At 37.9% G+C, this 18206-nt stretch overlaps 1 protein-coding gene across 4 annotated transcripts in view; it reads left to right on the top strand.

The window, feature by feature from the left end:
- Nucleotides 1-18206, top strand: part of Sgms2 (sphingomyelin synthase 2) — an 86634-nt gene that overhangs the window by 23878 nt on the left and 44550 nt on the right. The window contains exon 1 of one of the 4 annotated variants that reach the window (XM_071614484.1): nucleotides 9250-9281. The exons of the other annotated variants lie outside the window; for them this stretch is intronic. The gene's annotated coding sequence lies outside the window, so the exon portion shown is untranslated. Of the gene's footprint in view, nucleotides 1-9249; nucleotides 9282-18206 lie in introns of those variants that run through there. 4 annotated transcript variants of the gene reach the window in all.

Here is an 18206-nt window from a genome sequence, read left to right as displayed (position 1 = left end):
TGTTTATTTTTATGTGATCTAGGGTTTGAACCCAGTGCCTCACACATGCTAGGCAAGTGCTCTGCCATGGAGCTACAGCCCCAGCCTCTCTTGCCCACTTTTTAATTGGGTTCTTGGTTTCTTAAGCTTTGTGAGTTCTATGTGTATTGTGGATATAAGTTTGATCAGATATCTGTTTTGCAAACATTTTCTCCATGTCTGACTTGTCTTCGTTCTCTTAACTGCATTTTGAAGAGCAGCATTTGATTTTTTTGAGTAGTATTTAATTTTAATGAAGCCCAACTTATCAGTTTATTTCTCTCATGGCTTATGCTTTTGATGGAGATGTATCTATTGCTGAACCCAAGATCAAGTAGATTTTCTCATGTTATATTCTGAGTCAGTATCTCTATTTGTTTTATTTATTTAGTTAGTTAGTTATTTAGTTGTAGATAGGCACAATATCTTTATTTTATTTATTTTTAGGTGTTGAGGATCAAACCCAGTGCAAGCGCTCTACTGCCGAGCCACAAGCCCAGCCCCTCTATTTGTTTTTTGTATGTAGTTGTCCAGATGTTCCAACACAATTTGTTGAAACTATCCTGAGAAGCAATACTTTGTTGTTGTTGTTCTCCTAGGGCTTGAACCCAGGGGTACTTTACCAGTGATCTGTATTCCTCAGCCCTTTTTATTTTATTTTTGATTTTGAGGCAGGGTCTCACCAAGTTGCCCAGGCTGGCCTTACACTTGTCTTCATCTGTCTCAGCCTCTAGAGTTGCTGAGATTACAGGCGTGCACCACCAGAAGAAGCAAATATTTTAAAAATCAGACGGATTTTCTGAGAGAATGATGCTTCATTCCTGCATGAGTTTCCCTGCATTCCTTCTGTAAATGGTTCACAAAGTCTCCTGAATTAGAGAGCCCCCTCTTCATGTGGGTATAAGGTTTTGCCTTTCGCCCAAAGTCATGCACTCTTGTGACAGCCCTGTCCAGAACATCCTGCAGTGATGGAATGTCCCCAAAATTATGCACTGTCCATTACTGCGACACACACGGGACTACTGACCACTTGAAATGTGGCTGGAGTAACTAAGGAACTGAATTTCTAATTTTAATGAATTTAACTTAAGTAGCTCCATGTAGCTTATGGTGATTGTATTAAATAGTACCATTATAGAAAGTTGGAACAAATTTGAAAGACTATTAATCCAACAGGTTCATTTGTTTTCTGTAGCAAATGCTTGATGAGCACCTATTATGTACCTTACAAATTTCTAGGTACTGGGGATACAGGGATGAAGAATACACTTGAGGTGGAATTCACTGAGGATCACAGAATTCAAGTGATTTTTAAAGATTGCGGTAATATCAGAATCCAAATTAAAATCAGGTCTTCTAATTGTAATAAATATACTTTGCCCATGCTCTTTTGCCCAGGAAGCCCCCTTTCCTCTTGTTTTTGTCATATTTCTCACTGCTGTCAATTAGAAGGTGTCTGACCAGGTAACACATCGATACAGTTTAACCAAAGGGCCATGGAAAACAAGTAAAGGGCTGGGGGTGTAGCTCAGTGGTAGAGCCTATGCCTAGCATGCACAAGGCCCTCAGTTCAGTCCCCAGCTACAAAACACACACACACACACACACACGGAAAAAAGTAAAAAAGTAATAATGTGTATTCCCACTTGAAAAAGCCCACATGCATACATGTTTGCTTGTTCAGAACTTTCATGGGAAACTGGGATTATTTTCTATTTGTTAACCGTTTTGCAGAGATGAATAATTCTTCACTTTTCTCAATAGCAAGGTTTAGATACTTGAAGGAGGTAGTTGGGGGACCTCAGGGCTTTTTCCATGTGTTCAGCCTTATCCTTTTCTTTTCTTTCTTTCTTTCTATTTATTTAAGTTGTAGATAAATACAATATTTATTTTTATGTGGTGCTGAGGATCAAACCCAGGGCCTCACACATGCTAGGTAAGCACTCTATCACTGCGCCACAACCCCAACCCCTTTATTCTTTTCTTGAAGGTGCCATATTCTGAGATCAAGGTGACTAAAGCCTGTTCCCAGTTCACTTTCTCTTCTGCCACCTGAGTCGTAGGCTCTGGCCCAGCGTGACTTAGAAGCTCAAGGTAAAAGCATGTGGAAGATGGATTTGCTTTGTCAGCAGCACCATCCCATTTTGTGACAACCTGTTGGAACTTGAGTGGTGCCTCAGTTCTACCAGCAGAGCCTCCCTCCCTTTACGAGGGGTACTTCTGTCCACCACCCCACCCCCAAGATATGGTCATCTCTCTAGGCTACTGGGCACTTTGCTTCATCTTCCTCTCTCTCGCTCAAAATACAGTTGCAAAAACTTCTAATGTGTCCCCCATTTTACTTCCTTGTTTCTTCTTCCCCTTTATCCAGCTAGTCCTAGTACTTTAAGAGTTTCTTTCATCTCAATACCACATAGCTCTTTGGATCCCAAGGGCTTAATTTCTTGGTTCCCATTTTGTTTTCTTAATATGTCCTTCCTCTGAGACTTCAAAAATGATGTGAAAGATTGTGCTTTGTGAGATAAGGGTTTATATAAATACGCTGATATGCAGTTTGCTTTGGGATTGCTTGGAAGGAATGTTGGAAACTTGCGGGGTGCAGAGGTCTGAGGTGGGTGTGGTGCGCACGGGAAACCCAGTGCCTCTTTATAACAGTTTTGACAAGGACAGATTGTTCATTTTTGAAAGACAGTTTCTCACAAGACAAGCAAACTGCTGATAACAGGTGAGGTAGCCAGAGCAAACACCCTCTTAGAAATCTCACAAGCAAGGACAACAAAAGATAAGGAAAGAGGGAAAAAAAAAAAAAAAAACTAGAGGAAATGAATTACCAAGTAAGTAATTCCAGTTCATTCTACCAAGAGACTCCCATGACTGGGGATCGAAAGAACACTGCCTTCCTGGATGCTCAGCGCACGTTTAGATCTCCCAAGTTTCTCAGGTACACCCATTCTGTCATTCTTTTAACCTTCTTAGGTATGCACACTACAGGATCCTTGTGGTTTTATCATACTTCCATTACCCTGAAGAGTCATTCTTTACTCCAACTTCTGTTTTTTCTACCGGGGCAAAGGAGAACCTTTTGGGCAGCTTATGTGATGTTACCCCCTTCTCTCAATCCAGGCCAAATTTAAAAAAAAAAAATTAGTTATAGGTGGATACAATACCTTTATTTTACTTAATTAGTTTTATTTTTTTAATGTGGTGCTGAGGATCGAACTCAGTGGCTCACACCTGCTATGCAAGCATTCTACCACTGAGCTATATCCTCAGGCCCCCAGTTTCTTTCTGTCCTAAGTCCCTTAAGTGTCTCATTTTATTTTTACTTGGAGTTTCTTTTATGTTTTCAAAAGCATGATTTTATCTGAGCAAGAGTAGCAATCATAGTAAATATGCACATTTTGCTTTAATTGTATCAACTATATAATTATGCTATTTTTAATCAAAGAGGCTGACCTCTTTACTACTCGGTGGTACATCACCACAAATAGCATCTTGCTAAAAGGAAAACTTATAAAATTCCAGGATTGAATATTTTTATTTGCTTACCCCCACACACACATAATGACCACAAGTAAAAATGATATTTGCTTTTTTTATCCTTAGTAAATAGGATACCAAACAGTCCTTGAGATTGTCATAATAAATTCTTTTTAGAGACTTAATATGGTAGCTGATATTTGGAAATTTGGGGAATTTTAATCTCTTTTTTTCTCTTTTACTTTTTTTAATTTTTAAACTTTTTTTTTAAGTTGTATATGAACACACAGTATCTTTATTTATTTTTATGTGGTGCTAATGATCAAACCTCATGCCTCACACATGCAAGGCAAATGTTTCACCACTGCGCTACAGCCCCAGCCCCTCTTTTACTTTTAAATTATGATAGCAAGCCATGTTTATTTTAGAAAAGTAAATACCTAGATAAGAAAACATAAGTCATCTAGAAATCTATTGCCTGTTAACATTTTGCATTATTTTTTTTCAGTAACATTTATGTTTACATATGCAACTTTCAAATAACAGGATAAATAGGGTCAGATATGTATCATTGTTTTGTACCCATGAACATTGTTTTGTATCATGAACTTCTGATCCCTCCCCACTGAACCTGGTGAAGGAGTATTTCATAATTACATTGTGTCTACCACAATTTATTTAAGCAATATCTTGCACTTGCACTTAAGACACTTAAAGTTTTTTTTTCAATTTTTTCTCTATTTTTAACAATGTCATGGTGAATATGCTCAGAGCTAAATCTTTGTTCACATGCTTAGATTTACAAAAACCTAAGAAATGCATTTAATAGTAGTCCTGGAAAGCAGTTTTGTAACTTAAATTTTTTTAAAAATTTAATATATGAAGAAAATGACTTCATATTTGTTTGCTTACTACTTCATATTTGTTTGTTACTACTTTCTGACTTTCAATGTGCAAGTGTAAGGGGCTTTTTTTTTTCCCTGAAGAAGGTTTGAAGGCATTTGACAGACTTTAAAAATATTTAACGATCACTATTATGTGACATTCTTATGCTTTCTTATGACTTTTACTCTGAATATTTTAGAAGTTTGATTGTGACAATAATAACTTTGTGTCTTGGAGGAATGAACCAGCTTACTGGTTGTTTGAGCCACAGAGGACCTAATAGAAAAACTGCAGAAAGCAGAGGTTGTGAACACAGGGCTTTTCAATCTGTTGTTCAACCTTCCTTCTCTGGGCTTTTTTTTTTTTTTTTTTTTTTTTTTAAAAGGATTCCTATTTTGGGGATGTTTTGAATGCAGTGTGCATTAGGCAGTGGGAAGTACAGAGTGACCTTTCAAGATATTTTAGGTTTGAGTCTATAATTAGAAAACACTATTTAAGTTCTAATAATAAGATTTTACTCTGAAAGCACCCGCCTGTATTAGTGGGTCAGTCCTCCACAGTCCCTTTCTCCCTCCCTCTCTTTCATATCTACCTTAGGTACATCCAGGGACTCTGTCTCTGAAATGCACCTTCCAAGTATCCAACTGTGGGGCACATTTTGATGAGAGTTAAATGCTTCATTCCCTCCCTCCTTTGTAGGATCGCTTCAGTGACTTCCTTACCTGTTCTTCAAGGAGCTGACATGTGCTTCTTATAGAGTTAGTTTGTAAACACGTACTCAGATATAGCCATCAACTCTTCCAGGCTTTGTGCCTGAAAAATAGCAGAAAACCTGACAGGTGTGGCCCCTTCCCTCATGAATCTTAAAAGTCTCACAGAAAGAAGACAAGTAAATCTTGTCTTTTGATCGACTAAATGATTGCAATTAGCAAACAAATAGGATGGAGAAAAAGTGTAGAATTATGTTGGGGAAGTGAAAGGAAGCCTGATCCTACTTCTCCGAAGACGTGATGTTTATCCAAGGATGCGCAAGGGTTAATTATAAATGCTATCTCTCCTCTGCAGAATGCTACCTTCAATGCCTGAGAACCACAAGTAATCTATTTCTGCTTTCTTTAACAATACTCCACATATATTAAAAAGAAAAAACATTGCTATAGTCGATTTCAACTTTAAGATTAACATCCTTTCTACGGTTAACAATTTAGTATATATTTCAAAATTGGGTGTTTTGGATGTTCCCAAAGAAATGATAAATGTTTACGATGATGGAGATGCTGATTACCCTGATGTGTGCATGTATGGAAACATCACTTGGTACCCCATAAATATGTACAATTGTTATGTTTCTATTAAATAAAAAGATTAACATCACTCTGAAGAAAAATTTTGAAATAATTAACTCCAAGTACAACATACTTTGCTGGATTAAGTAGAAAAGAATGACAAATCACTGGGATGTTGGCTTAGGCACATGAAGTTCAACTATTACTTGAATTGTGGAGTAACCATGGAAGTTCAGCTACATCATGGTAAGGGACTATTGGTAGTTTGGGACTATCTGAAGAAGCACAGGTCTTATTTAAATTATTTACTTATTTTATTGCAATACTGAGGATTGAACCGAGGGCACTCTTAACACTGAGCTACATCCTCAGTCTGTTTTTCTTTTTGAGATAGTCTCAGCTAAATTGCTGAGGCTGAACTCCAACTTGTGATTCTCCTGCCTTAGCCTCCTGAGTCTCTAGGATTACAGGTGTGGGCCATCATGCTCATCCCCAGCTTTCTTATTTTTATGTTTGGTGGTGCTGGGCAAACACTCTACCGCTGAGCCACATCCCCAGCTCTAGCCTTTTTATTTTGCGATGAGGTTGGCCTTGAACTTATGATTCTCCTGCCTCAGCCTCCTGAGTCTCTGAGATTATAGGTATGTACCACCATGCCCAGCACAGGTCTTTTTAAAGCTATGGTTTGCTCTCTAGTAACCAGTCTTTTAAAGAAAATTCATCTGTTGTCCAATTTACAATAAAATATGTCTTAACCACAAGAGCTTAGAGCCTCAGATGACTATGACAGATGGGAATATCCTTCCAAGTTGTTTTATCCCCTGAGATGATGACTTCTGCCAGATGATGACTCTCAAATCCATTAAACTTAAAAACAGATGCTTTTCAACGCATCAGGTTTCTTAATGTTTTCATGTGGTTTATTTTTGCCATCTCCTGATGTTAGGAAATTTGCTTCATAAATCTGGACCAGTCTCCTCAACCCTGATCATCAGAAGCATGGCTGTGGGGAATGGATGTAAAGATGGACTGAGAATTTCTGGTGTAATTGTGTCCCTGAAAAGAGCCAGCCCATTAGAGCTGTGCATTCCTCTCACATTGCATGGCTTCTTACTGAAGAGCTTCTGGAGCATTAGTCTTTGAAATTCATGGAGGGACATAATGAAAGCCTATCAAAGCACCATGCGATGGCTTGCCTGGTCTTCGATGCTGCTCATTACCTCTTGTTTATGGACCCACAGCGAACATATCCAAGCTAAGTGTCAAGGAAGGCTTTGTTTCTTCTAGAGAACAAAATATTATTCCCCAGTCCTCTTCCTCAAAATACATACAGATATGGACTCTCTCCCTCTTCCTCTCTCTGAGTTTTGGTCTGTAGGTTATTTGTTTTTGTTTTTGACTCTGGCAACAAAGGAGTTGAGAACCAAATATGCAGCCCAGGTTCCATCAGTGTGTAAGAGTTGACTAATACACTGAATTTCCCCCGTCTCTTCCCATCTTAGTTCCATCTTAACAAATGCATAGGACACTAAATGCCGGAGGCTGTTTCTAAGCTCTTCATTCCTATTAATTCCTTCAATTCTTGAGTGCTTTGAGGGATCCTATGAAGTTAGCATAGTTATTGTCCCAATTGAATGAGGGAACTGAGGCACCCGGAGGGTTGGGCTCTCACCTGGAGTCACACAGGTGCTAAGTGTGGACTTCAGAATCCTTATTCATAACCACCGGCTTTGCTGCCTTTGCAGTGACTTGCCCCTGGCAGCAGGTGGAATGACATTAAGTCACAGGAAACAATTCTCCCTCTTCCTCTGCATCTTGTGATCAAGAACACCTGGTGTGTATTTACCAAGCTCTCTGATTCTACCTCACTTCCGTCAGTTGAAAGTTATATCACTTACTTTATTCCTTTATAAAATTACGTATGATCCATAAACTTTATATTAAAATAAATCACGAACTTCATGATACTATTCAAAATGAGTGTTTTTATAACATAACACCACCTTAGAATGTGTACAAAAACTTTTTTTTTTTTTTTGAAATGGTGAGCATGTATTTGCCTTCAATTTCTGGTTGTTAACTTTTAGCCATTCACTCTCTGCTCCCTCGCCCCCACCCTTCCTCTCTTCCAATACTGGGGATATCGAACTCAAGGATACTCTACTACTAAGCCACATTCCCAGCCCTTTTTATTTTTTATTTTGAGACAGAGTCTCGGTAAATTACCTAGGCTAGCTTCAAAATTTCAATCCTCCTGGATCAGCCTCTCAGATCAAGTTGCTGGGGTTACACCTGTGTTTTGCCATAGCTGGAAGCCCCATTCTCCTCTTTGACAAGGGCCCACATGTAAGTGACTAGAAGGTACCATGTTTAGAGCAATGGACTTGAATATAATCTAGAAGATGACAATATTATTAGTACCATTTATACCATATTAAAAATAGTTATAAATTATTACTATTCACAAACTTAAAGCCCAAGAACAATTATCTGCTTTGATTTGACTTGCCCCTGCTACCTAAGAAATAAAATACATGGTATCTCAGTGCCCTAGAGATCTCTTAAGTGTGGGAAAACTCTGAAGGGTTTAAAGTAGGAGTGTGAACTTTTAGAAAGATCAGCTTGGAAAATGGGACACAGGAAGAAATGATTCAGGGTAAGCAGGATGGTATTGGGCAGTAGAGTCAGGCCGGTGGTAGTGGTGGGTGGAGTTGCCAGAGGGGAGTGGCTGGATTAAAGTTCAAGTTGAGATGAGGAAAATATCCTCCAAATATGTAGTGTTCTTTGTAGGGATAAGTGTGGCTCCTGGAGGGAAGCCTACAGCCTCTGAGATGTGACACTAGGCCACTTACTCTGATGGGCCTTACCCTGGTATGAACTTTGGGGCTGGTTGAAGTTTATTTCATCACTAGGTGGCATTTCAGGTACACATTTTTCCTTTTATTTTTCTAACAACTTCATTGAGAAGTAATCACATCCCATAAAACTCATTCGTGGGAAGTGTGTAGTTCTGTGTTTTTGGTATATTTTGAATCTACAGCCAGCTACTATCTAGTTCTAGAACACATCACCCTGGAGAAAAACCACATACCCACTCATGTTCACTGCCCATTCTCCTCTTCCCCCGGCCCCTGGTAGCTACTTATCTTTCTGTGTTTCTGCGTTTGTCTGTTCTGTATGTTTCTTATAAATGAAATCATGCAACATGTGGTCTTTTTGACTGGCTTCTTTTATTTAAAATAATGGTGCATGTACCATTACTTCAGTCTTTTTGTTTGTTTGTTTTGAGACCAGGGATTGAACCCATGGATGCTTAACCACTGAACCACATCCCCAGCCCCTTTTATTTTTTTATTTTGAAACAGGGCCTCACTGAGTTGCTCAGGCTGGCCTTGAACTTGTGATCTTCCTTTCTCAGCCTCAAAAGTCACTGGGATTGCAGTTGTGCACCACTACACATGGCTCAAAGCATCATTCTTAACCTGACCATTTCCCCTTCCTACAGTTGGCATCCTCTGGCCCTACAACACTCAGAAAACATCTGCCACAAGACTTGGAGTGTTAACTGCCACAGGACCAAGGTGGACTTATCCATGCGATCATCTACAAATGGTAGGATTGGTGCTCTCTAATGCTGTATCATCAGCTCAAGGTTGGCTGGCCACCACTTCTGCAACTTCTCTGCTGTCTCCCCTTTTCCAGTTAAAATACTACACAAGCCGGGCACAGTGGTGCACAGCTCTAATCCCAGTGACTCAGAGGCTGAAGTAGGAGGTTAACAAATTTGAACCAGCCCCAGCAACTTAGTAAGGTCATAAGCAACTTAGCAAGATCCTATTTTTGTGTAGGGGGTGGGGGGGTTAGATCATTTTATTGAGGGGATTGGAGGGTAAGGAGCAAGTAGTAAAACGCTGAAAAGGACAGTGAGATCCAGCATCCTGTGTAGGGCTGGATCTTGTTGTCGCTGAAAAACCAGCAAGATCCTATCTTAAGAAATAAAAAGGGCTGGGGATATAGCTCTGTGGTGAAGTGCCTCTGGGTTTAATCCCCACCTCCACCCCTAGCCCTGTAAAATATATTGCACAAATACTTTTACTTTTAGAATTTTTATTTTATCCTATGGAGAATCTTGAATGGCAAGCTCTTTCGGGTAGATGGATGTTTCCTCACTTATTGGATTGCTGTTTTAAATGACAGCAAGAGAAATGGACATAAGACCCAAAGTTTAAAACCTTTCTGCTAAAAGAGAATGCTCAGTGGCCTCAACCAAGCTTAAGAAAAGTTTGTGGCACTAAAAATCTTCACAATAAATCAGTCAGCTATGCACATATTCAACACATTATTGAAGTATAACTAGTACGATTATTCTGTTTTTATTGTCACATATTCTAAGGTTAGGCTGGGTGTGATGTCGAATGCCTGTAATCCCAGCAGCTTAGGAGGCTAAAACAGGAGGATCACGAGTTCAAAGCTAGCCTCAGCAAAAATGAGGTGCTAAATAACTCAGTGAGATCCTATCTCTAAATAAAAAACAAAATAGGGCTGGGGATATGGCTCAGTGGTGGAGTGCCCCTGAGTTCAATCCCTAGTGCCAAAAGAAAAAGAAAAAGAAAAAAAGTTATATATTCCAAGGTTAAAGAGATGTCTCTGTGCCCACTGAGGAGGAAGAAGTTGTGCTCAGTGTGATTGACATCGATATTGTGTGAATAAATTCACTGCTAGACTGCTTGAAATTAACTTCAAGGATAATTTTATTCTTGAAAATAAAAATAGTTATTGCACTTTTGGTGCAAAAGATTTTCTTTTTCCCTCTGGGTACCTTAGGACTAGAACTCATTTGACTTAAGGTAGCCATTGTTTTACCTCATTACTAATTAGTGTTGTGTTTCCCTGGAAAGACTTCCATCCTGATATGGACCCAAAGTACATGTAATCACAAGTTAATTAAAAAATAAAATGTTGTGAATAATTAAGGTTCAGTGTTCCACACAGCATTCTCTAGGCTTATTTGTTCACCTTCCATAAAACCCAGAATAATTCTAGGAATGTTGCAAGGATCAGAACGCCTATATTGGGCCAATACTAGGAATGACAAGTATTTCTAATATATTTGACACCAACAAATTTTCTCTCTCCCTTTGTGTGGTATTATCTGTCCCATTGAAATTGGATGAAGAAAAGAATCCATTTATTCAACAAATACTTAACACTTTCTCTGTGCCAGGCCCTCTTCTCCATGTGGCAAATGAGGCAGAGGACAAAAAACAAATTCTTGCTTTCAAGAATCTTTAAAAAACTCCCAGATATCCTCAGAAGGCAAATGGGAGCAGGAAGGCATAGAGAACTGGACTCTCCTTCCCTCAGGTACCCTGGGAAAACCCCCTGCAAGATGGTAGATGGACACAAGTAGAAAAGGAGAGAGTTGGAACATGATTTGGAAAATAAAGAAATCTTCTGCTCTACTCAGTCCAGAATTTTTAGAAGTTTGTTGAAACAACAGCCCAAAAAAGGGACTAGGTTAATTTAACTTGGACTTGAGAAAGGATTATATAAAGAATGTTTTTAGTTGTAGATGGACACAATAACTTTTTTATTTATTTTTTTATGTGGTGCTGAGGTTCGAACCCAGTGTTTCATGTGTGCTAGGCATGCGCTCTACCGCTAAGCTACAACTCCAGCCCCAGAAGTATATAATTTTTATCCATTATTTTTTTCAGACTTATGGAATGAGACCAAATTCTGCTCCTGCCATTCAGCCCCCACCCAGCCTCTGTTGTCAGTACCTAAATGAATCCTTCTGGATTCCTTTATGTAGAAGGAAGGAAATATGAATTTATATTTTCCCCCTTCAAAATGAAAAAATTAGCATACTGTACTTCTGAAATAAAGAAATTTCTCTGAACAATATATGTAGGAAAATTTAACAAATCAGTGCTAAGAGAGCTCCTCATTATTTTTTTTAAAGCAGTTACTGTGTTGTCCATTGTAGGGATGTACCACAATGTAAATAGTGACCCATTGATGGACATTTGGGTTGAGGCCAATCACTGGCTTTTAAACAATGCTGCAATAAATAACTGTACATAGGCTACTTTTCATGTATGCAATTACATCTGTGTAAACTTGCAAAGGAGGATTGCAGGTTATAAGATACATGTGTAATTTTGACAGATGTCATTAAACTGCTTTCCAGAGTAGGTTTTCTTACTACATTTCTACCAGAAACTTGTGAAGGTACTTGTTTTCAGTGTCTGGAGGTTTTGCCAATCCTGATAGGTTAAATGGTTTCTCAATAGTAGTTCCAATTTGGGAATAATATTTATTCGGAATTTTCAGTGGCATTTTTAAAAGAAAATTCTTGAAAAATCAAATAGAGCTGCAATTAAGTTTTTTTTAATAAAAATTATTGTACATGTTGCCAGAGGGTAATTAAAAAAGTCTGCCAAGTCATTTTAGATTTTCTATTATAAATTTGAAGATGATGTTTGCCCTTATTTAAAGTGCTACATTGTTTATTCCATAAATATGCAGGATAAAAGTGTTTCTCAGGTATGTGATATACTTAACTGAATTAAAAGTAGGACCTTTCTGCTATAGCTTGATCCTATATTACAGCTAATTGAAACAAATCAGTGTGTAGGGAGCTGAAATGGCAGGCCTGAGGCTGCTGTCCTTTAGACCTGCTTGCAGGATCAGTCCTTTGGCGTTCCCACCAGTCCTGATAGGAAGGGTTCACCATTCCTACACATTTTTGTTGTTTTGTGTTTCGTACTGGGAATTGAATCCAGGGGCATCCTATTACTGAGCTAAATCCCCATCCCTTTTTATTTTATTTTGGCTCTTGCTACATTGCTGAGGCTAGCCTTCAACTTGTGATCCTCCTGACTCAGTCTCCCAAGTTGTCAGTACCTAAATGAATCCTTCTGGATTCCTTTATGCAGATGGAAGGAAATAGTAATATGGATTTATATTTTCCCCCTTCAAAATGTAAAAAAATAGCATACTATACTTCTCTGCAATAAAGAAATTTCTCTAAACAATATATGTAGGAAAAATTAACAAATCAGTGCTAAGATAGCCTTCTCATTATAGGTGTGTACCATCACAGCTAGCTTCTACACTATTTTTGGAAAAAATATGGTATATGTTGAGCACCTGCTTTCCTGCAGGGAGTATGGAATTTGGGTTTATGTCTGGCAGAGGTTGTGTTAGTGACCAACCTCAATTAAAAAAAATAAAAATAAATACAATTTAAAAACCCTGGTCTACACTACTTCACACCTGTTGCTGGTAAAATTAGCACATCTCATATGCCTCCACTGGGAGAGGCTCATTTGAAGGCTTGTGCCTGGTCATCTCCAAACTTTGCCCAAATGCCTTTTCCCTTTACTGATTTTGTTTTGTATCCCTTTGCAGAAATAAATCATAGCTGTGAGTATTGCCATAGGCAGAGTTTTCTGAAGCCTCCTAGTGAGTCATTGACATGAGGGTGGTCACACCCCTTGCAGACACTCAGCATTGTAAAGACTTAGATATTCTATCTTCTGCAGTATTAGTGCAAATGACACAGATATGTTAGCACATAATTGACTTTTAGCACTTGTTTTATTGTAAAATGTCCAGTCTTTCAGATTTTTGAATAGACTGATTTAGCATTTACACCTAACAAATGGAGATGGCAAGAAGTCTTCCCTGGGAATTAGATCGTTTTATGCTTAGTGGTGAAGCCACATGACTGATTCTTGGTTATCTTAATGTTTGTATTTAGATATAAAAGCTCCTTGCTTTCCTTCTCTATAATTATTCAAAAAATGGTTTACCAAATTCTTTTGGATTCATAGGCACAGAAGTTTAGTTAAGTAGTCTGATTTATGAATTATGCTTTGACTCTGAAGCTTATCTGCAAATAAGTAGTCCTAGAAACTCCAGATCAGGGCCACTTTTTGGCCAATTAGGCCATGTAAATGCTGATTTGCAGGACAGGAGAGTTTTGCCCAAATATGGCACAAGGCCCAAAGGCAGAAATCAGACTTTATTTTTGTATAATTATTGTTGGATTTGCATTCTATTTAAAATTTTTAAAAATTCAAATAGAAAAATGTGTAAGACAGTTAAACATAAAGATTTATTTGTTTAAGTTGCTGTTCCTAAGGAACTGAAATAGCTTCTAAAGATAAAAGTTTTTATTTATTTTATTTGATGTTGAGAATGTAACCCAGGACTGTGTGTATGCTAAGCACATCATGTATCTCAGAGCTACACCTCCAGTCCCCAAAGTTTTATATATATATACAGTTTAAAAATGTTAAATATAGTCAGGAACAATGGTTCTCAATCCCAGGCTTGACTGGTTTGTGTTTGACATGGTGGCAGCCACGATTCTCAGTGCTTTAGTTTTCATAACAGCCTTGTGAGGTAGTTATTATTACCTCTGCTTTGAGGCATCAAGGGTTTAAGTGAATTTCCCAAAGTTAAGTGATTTGCTAGAATGTGGTGGAACTGGATTTGGAATTCAGATTGTACTTCTTCCTAAGCTGAGCCCCTATTATTCCCTGGTCGCATGGTAACATCTCACTGGTACTGCAGAAACCTGGTTATATGGAGACTCCTGCACACTTACCCTTGCGTATGAGAATAATTTCATTTTCCACTGAGCATAAGAAATCATGTATGGGATCTTAAAAAATAAAAATTGAGTGTGTTGCTCCCTGATTCCATTTATCTTTGGAGCAAAACCCAAGTATTATAGGTCTTACCAGGCTATTCAAGAGCTGACCTTCCCCCATTTCTGCCAAGTTGACTCACCATTGCTAAATATGCTACCTTGCTTTGCTTCTTAGGCCTTTGAACACACCACCTCATCTGTCTTTACTGATCCCACCCCAACATGCCTGACGCTTTGTCCTTCTGATCTCAGTTTAGAGTTTCTTCCAAGAAGCCTTCTCTGAACTTTCCGGAATGGCTTGTGTGCCTTGGCAATGTATTCCTATAGTCTTGAACTTTTAATTTTGCAAACATTTACTCCCTGTGTCATTTATTTGTTTCCCCAACCAGTTCATGAGATCTATGATATCAGGGACAAGATCTGTCTTGTTTGCCTGGCTGTAACGGGTAGCTAAATGAAGGTTAGATACATTTTCAAAATATGAGAAAATTAATGGTGATTTCACTTTCAGAGTACTTTACAAATGCAATAAACTGTGCTCACTGTCAGAGGTAGAGAACTCTACTCCTATTTAATGATTAGAAATATTCAATTACAACATTGAAAAAAATATTCTTTTTTTTTTAAACTACAGTTTGATTAAGCAGGTCGTCAGCAACAAATTATGAATTAAATCCTTAGCCATCTGCTGGCAGTTCATTGCTCAGGACCTAAACTCAATTTGAGAGTTTATAGAACTGAATACTTTGTTTTCTCCATTATATGTAGGAGCCAAGATAATTTTTACAGCTTTAGGAGGTTTACCTGTCAACTATGAACCCCAAATTAGGAAAACCTGCTTTAGACATGGTTAAGGATTTTAAAATACTTTGGAGAGCAATTCATCCCCATATTTCTTACCACCTGTTATTCTAACCTACAACTAGCCAGTTCTAGATAATGAGAGTACTCTTTTCTTAAATCTGCTATGAATCTGATCTGGTAGAATTTAAGAAGTTTTTAGACATGGAAAAATTTCTCTTTTTGAGAGACATATTTAAGGGGAAAAATTCAGAGATGATAAAGTTTTAACATGTTTAAGATGAAATTTACTAAGGAAACTTATATAACCCATTTACAGCTGTGAAAAACAAAGCAAAATTATCTATTTGACTTTTGTAGTACTTATGGGTATCAGCTATACTGAAACCCCAATAATAATGAATATTATTTGATGAGAAGAAAGAAGAACAATTCCTAAAATTATTTTGGCATCCTTTAGTCTGAAAGTAATAAATAAATTTAGGATCTAGGACTTTCCCTTTAAGATTAGAAGTAATATTTAGTTATACCCTTATATCTTACCTTCTTGTGTCTGTAACAGGTATATCCCATGGGCAGAGGTATGACATTTAAATAAAATAGAACAACAAACAATAAATAAACCGGAAATACCCACCCATGCTAGATATATATATATATATATATATATATATATATATATATATATATGGCTTTAAAAAATACTTTTTCTTCCTTTGAATAAATTCTATCCATTAGTGTATAGAAATGACCAGGAAAGTGATGGAGCCATAACATATATGGGGAAAGTAATAATTGGTGGAGACTTTATATAGGATGCAAAAACCAAAGTGTTTTTATTCTAAATTTTTGGCTTCTACAGTGACTTAAAGACCATGCTATCTTTAATTTGAAGACAAAAGATTAGTAAGGTGACCTTAGTCTAGCTGTCCCATGATTTCTATTCCTTATGGTATTTGAGGGTGAATCCCCTAATTTTTGAAACTATTTATATTGTGCTAATCAATTCTTGTTATAAGAAAAAAAAAAAGGGCTGGGGTTGTGGCTCAGTGGCGGAACACTTGCCTAGCATGTGTGAGGCACTGGATTCAATTGTCAGCACAACATTAAAAAAAAAATAAACCATGAGCCCTCAAATAAACTCTTCCTCCTCTACAGAACAAATAAATAAATAAACAAACAAACAAATAAATAAATAAATAAAAAGATATCATGACCATCTACTATTAAAAATTTTTTTTAAAAAGAAGAAGAAAGTATGTGCATTTGAGTGTTAACAATTCTGTGGTCTGGAATATAGCCCACCAAATGAGTCAATGGTCCTGTTATCCATAAAAAAATTATCTCTTAACTATGAGGTCGGAATTAGTGACTCAGTGCTGTTTATGAGTACATTATGTTAACAGTGAATTCCTGAGAAAACTCATTCTTCTAGGGATGACAAGTAACCTCCATGACACTGGGTAATTCCAGTTCCCTATACCTGCAAAGATCCTGTAATTGCCTTTTCTGTCACTTGCTAGATTTCTCAGTTTCCATTCTTATACCTCAGATGAGAGCAGTAAGGATGTCTCCCTTGTAAAGTTGGCTGTGCATTTTTTGATGTCTATATTTGGGGAGTACTAGAACCATAGTCTGTAATTATACAAGCTCTGGGGATGAGCTGCCTGCCCTCCAAACACCATGAGACAATTCAATAGGAAAAATAATGTGACCTTTATTTCAGCTATAAGGAATGTGGTGATTTTTTGCATAATATAATACTTTCTGAATTCTTCCGACTTACAAAGAAAGATTGAAGGAACTTCTAGGACTAGTAAGGAACTGGGAAAGAACAGTGTCAAGATTTAAACATTAAATCAACAGTCCAGTGTTGGGAGGGGCTTGTGCTGAATAAATATCTGCCCTGTGCCCGACTGTACCTGTGCTTCGGTTGCCTTCATCCTGCCAAACACAAATGAGTTACTAGGCAACAGGAGTGATTCACACTCTCTAAACACCTCACTACAATGAAATGTCCAACCTCAATATTTCCAGGAAATGCCCCTCTTCTAAGTCACCAGAGAGTGGATAAACATTCTCAGAGGCACTGAGGGAGTCACATGACCCAGATCTGGTAACTGTATGTAAGAAGGTGGGACCAGCTAATATTTGGAAGGATGTCACCTCACAGGGCAAACAGCCGGTTACCTCTGTGGTAACTGCCCCCAGGAAGCGTTGAAGGGGAAAAGGTGTGCCATCTGCCCAGAAAGATTCACAGGGAAAGAAACCTGCTGCTGCTGTTAGGGGAAAATCATAGTATGTCCTGATTGTAAAAAAAAAAAAAAAAAAAAAAAATATCCAGAAAGTAACAACAGAACATAGTGGAACCTACACTGCCTGGATTCAAATCCCATTTCTGCCACTTGTTAGAAATTTTACTTCTCGTAACTCAGATGGGGGCAGAAGGATGCCAACCTCATGAAGTGCTTGTCCATTTCAATGTCCATGTTTGGGAAGCTCTGGAAACCAGAGTCCCTAATTATCTAAGCTCTGGGGCTGGGGTGGCTCACCCTCCATACTGCACAACTCCCGGAGGGCTGAATCATGAAGGAATGAAGAAATTACAAAGATAAGCAGGACCCTGTTCAAGGATTTACTTATTCCTTAATGATTCCAAGGACTATAATTACAGAGATTATAACCATAAATCATTTGAGAAGCCTCTCCAAGGATTTTCAGAATTATGTACTTTGAAAATTATATATCGAAAAGCTACATCAGCATTGCTTTGATGTTCTGAAGCCAGATATGGTGTGTTCTTTACACCTTACATCATATCCCACCTATTTATGTAAGATATGCTATAATAGAAGTTGCAGTTACATGAAGTAAACCATAGAAAGTCAGACGGGACTTGTATTTGATAGGCCCACAATTCTGTAAACACATCACTGACTCATTTAGAAAAGAAAGATACCTGTGCTTCTTTGGAAAAGGGTAAGGTAACTCTGGTGTTTTTGAGTGTGTGGGCTGATGTAGTCATTCGGCAGCCATTCTAGGCCCAGAATGTCAGGTACTTGGCTAACAGC

This window comes from Marmota flaviventris, chromosome 7, assembly GCF_047511675.1.
Source record: "Marmota flaviventris isolate mMarFla1 chromosome 7, mMarFla1.hap1, whole genome shotgun sequence".
NCBI lineage: Eukaryota > Metazoa > Chordata > Mammalia > Rodentia > Sciuridae > Marmota > Marmota flaviventris.
Note: the sequence above shows the minus strand (reverse complement) of the source record. Positions and strands in the feature narration are given on the sequence as shown.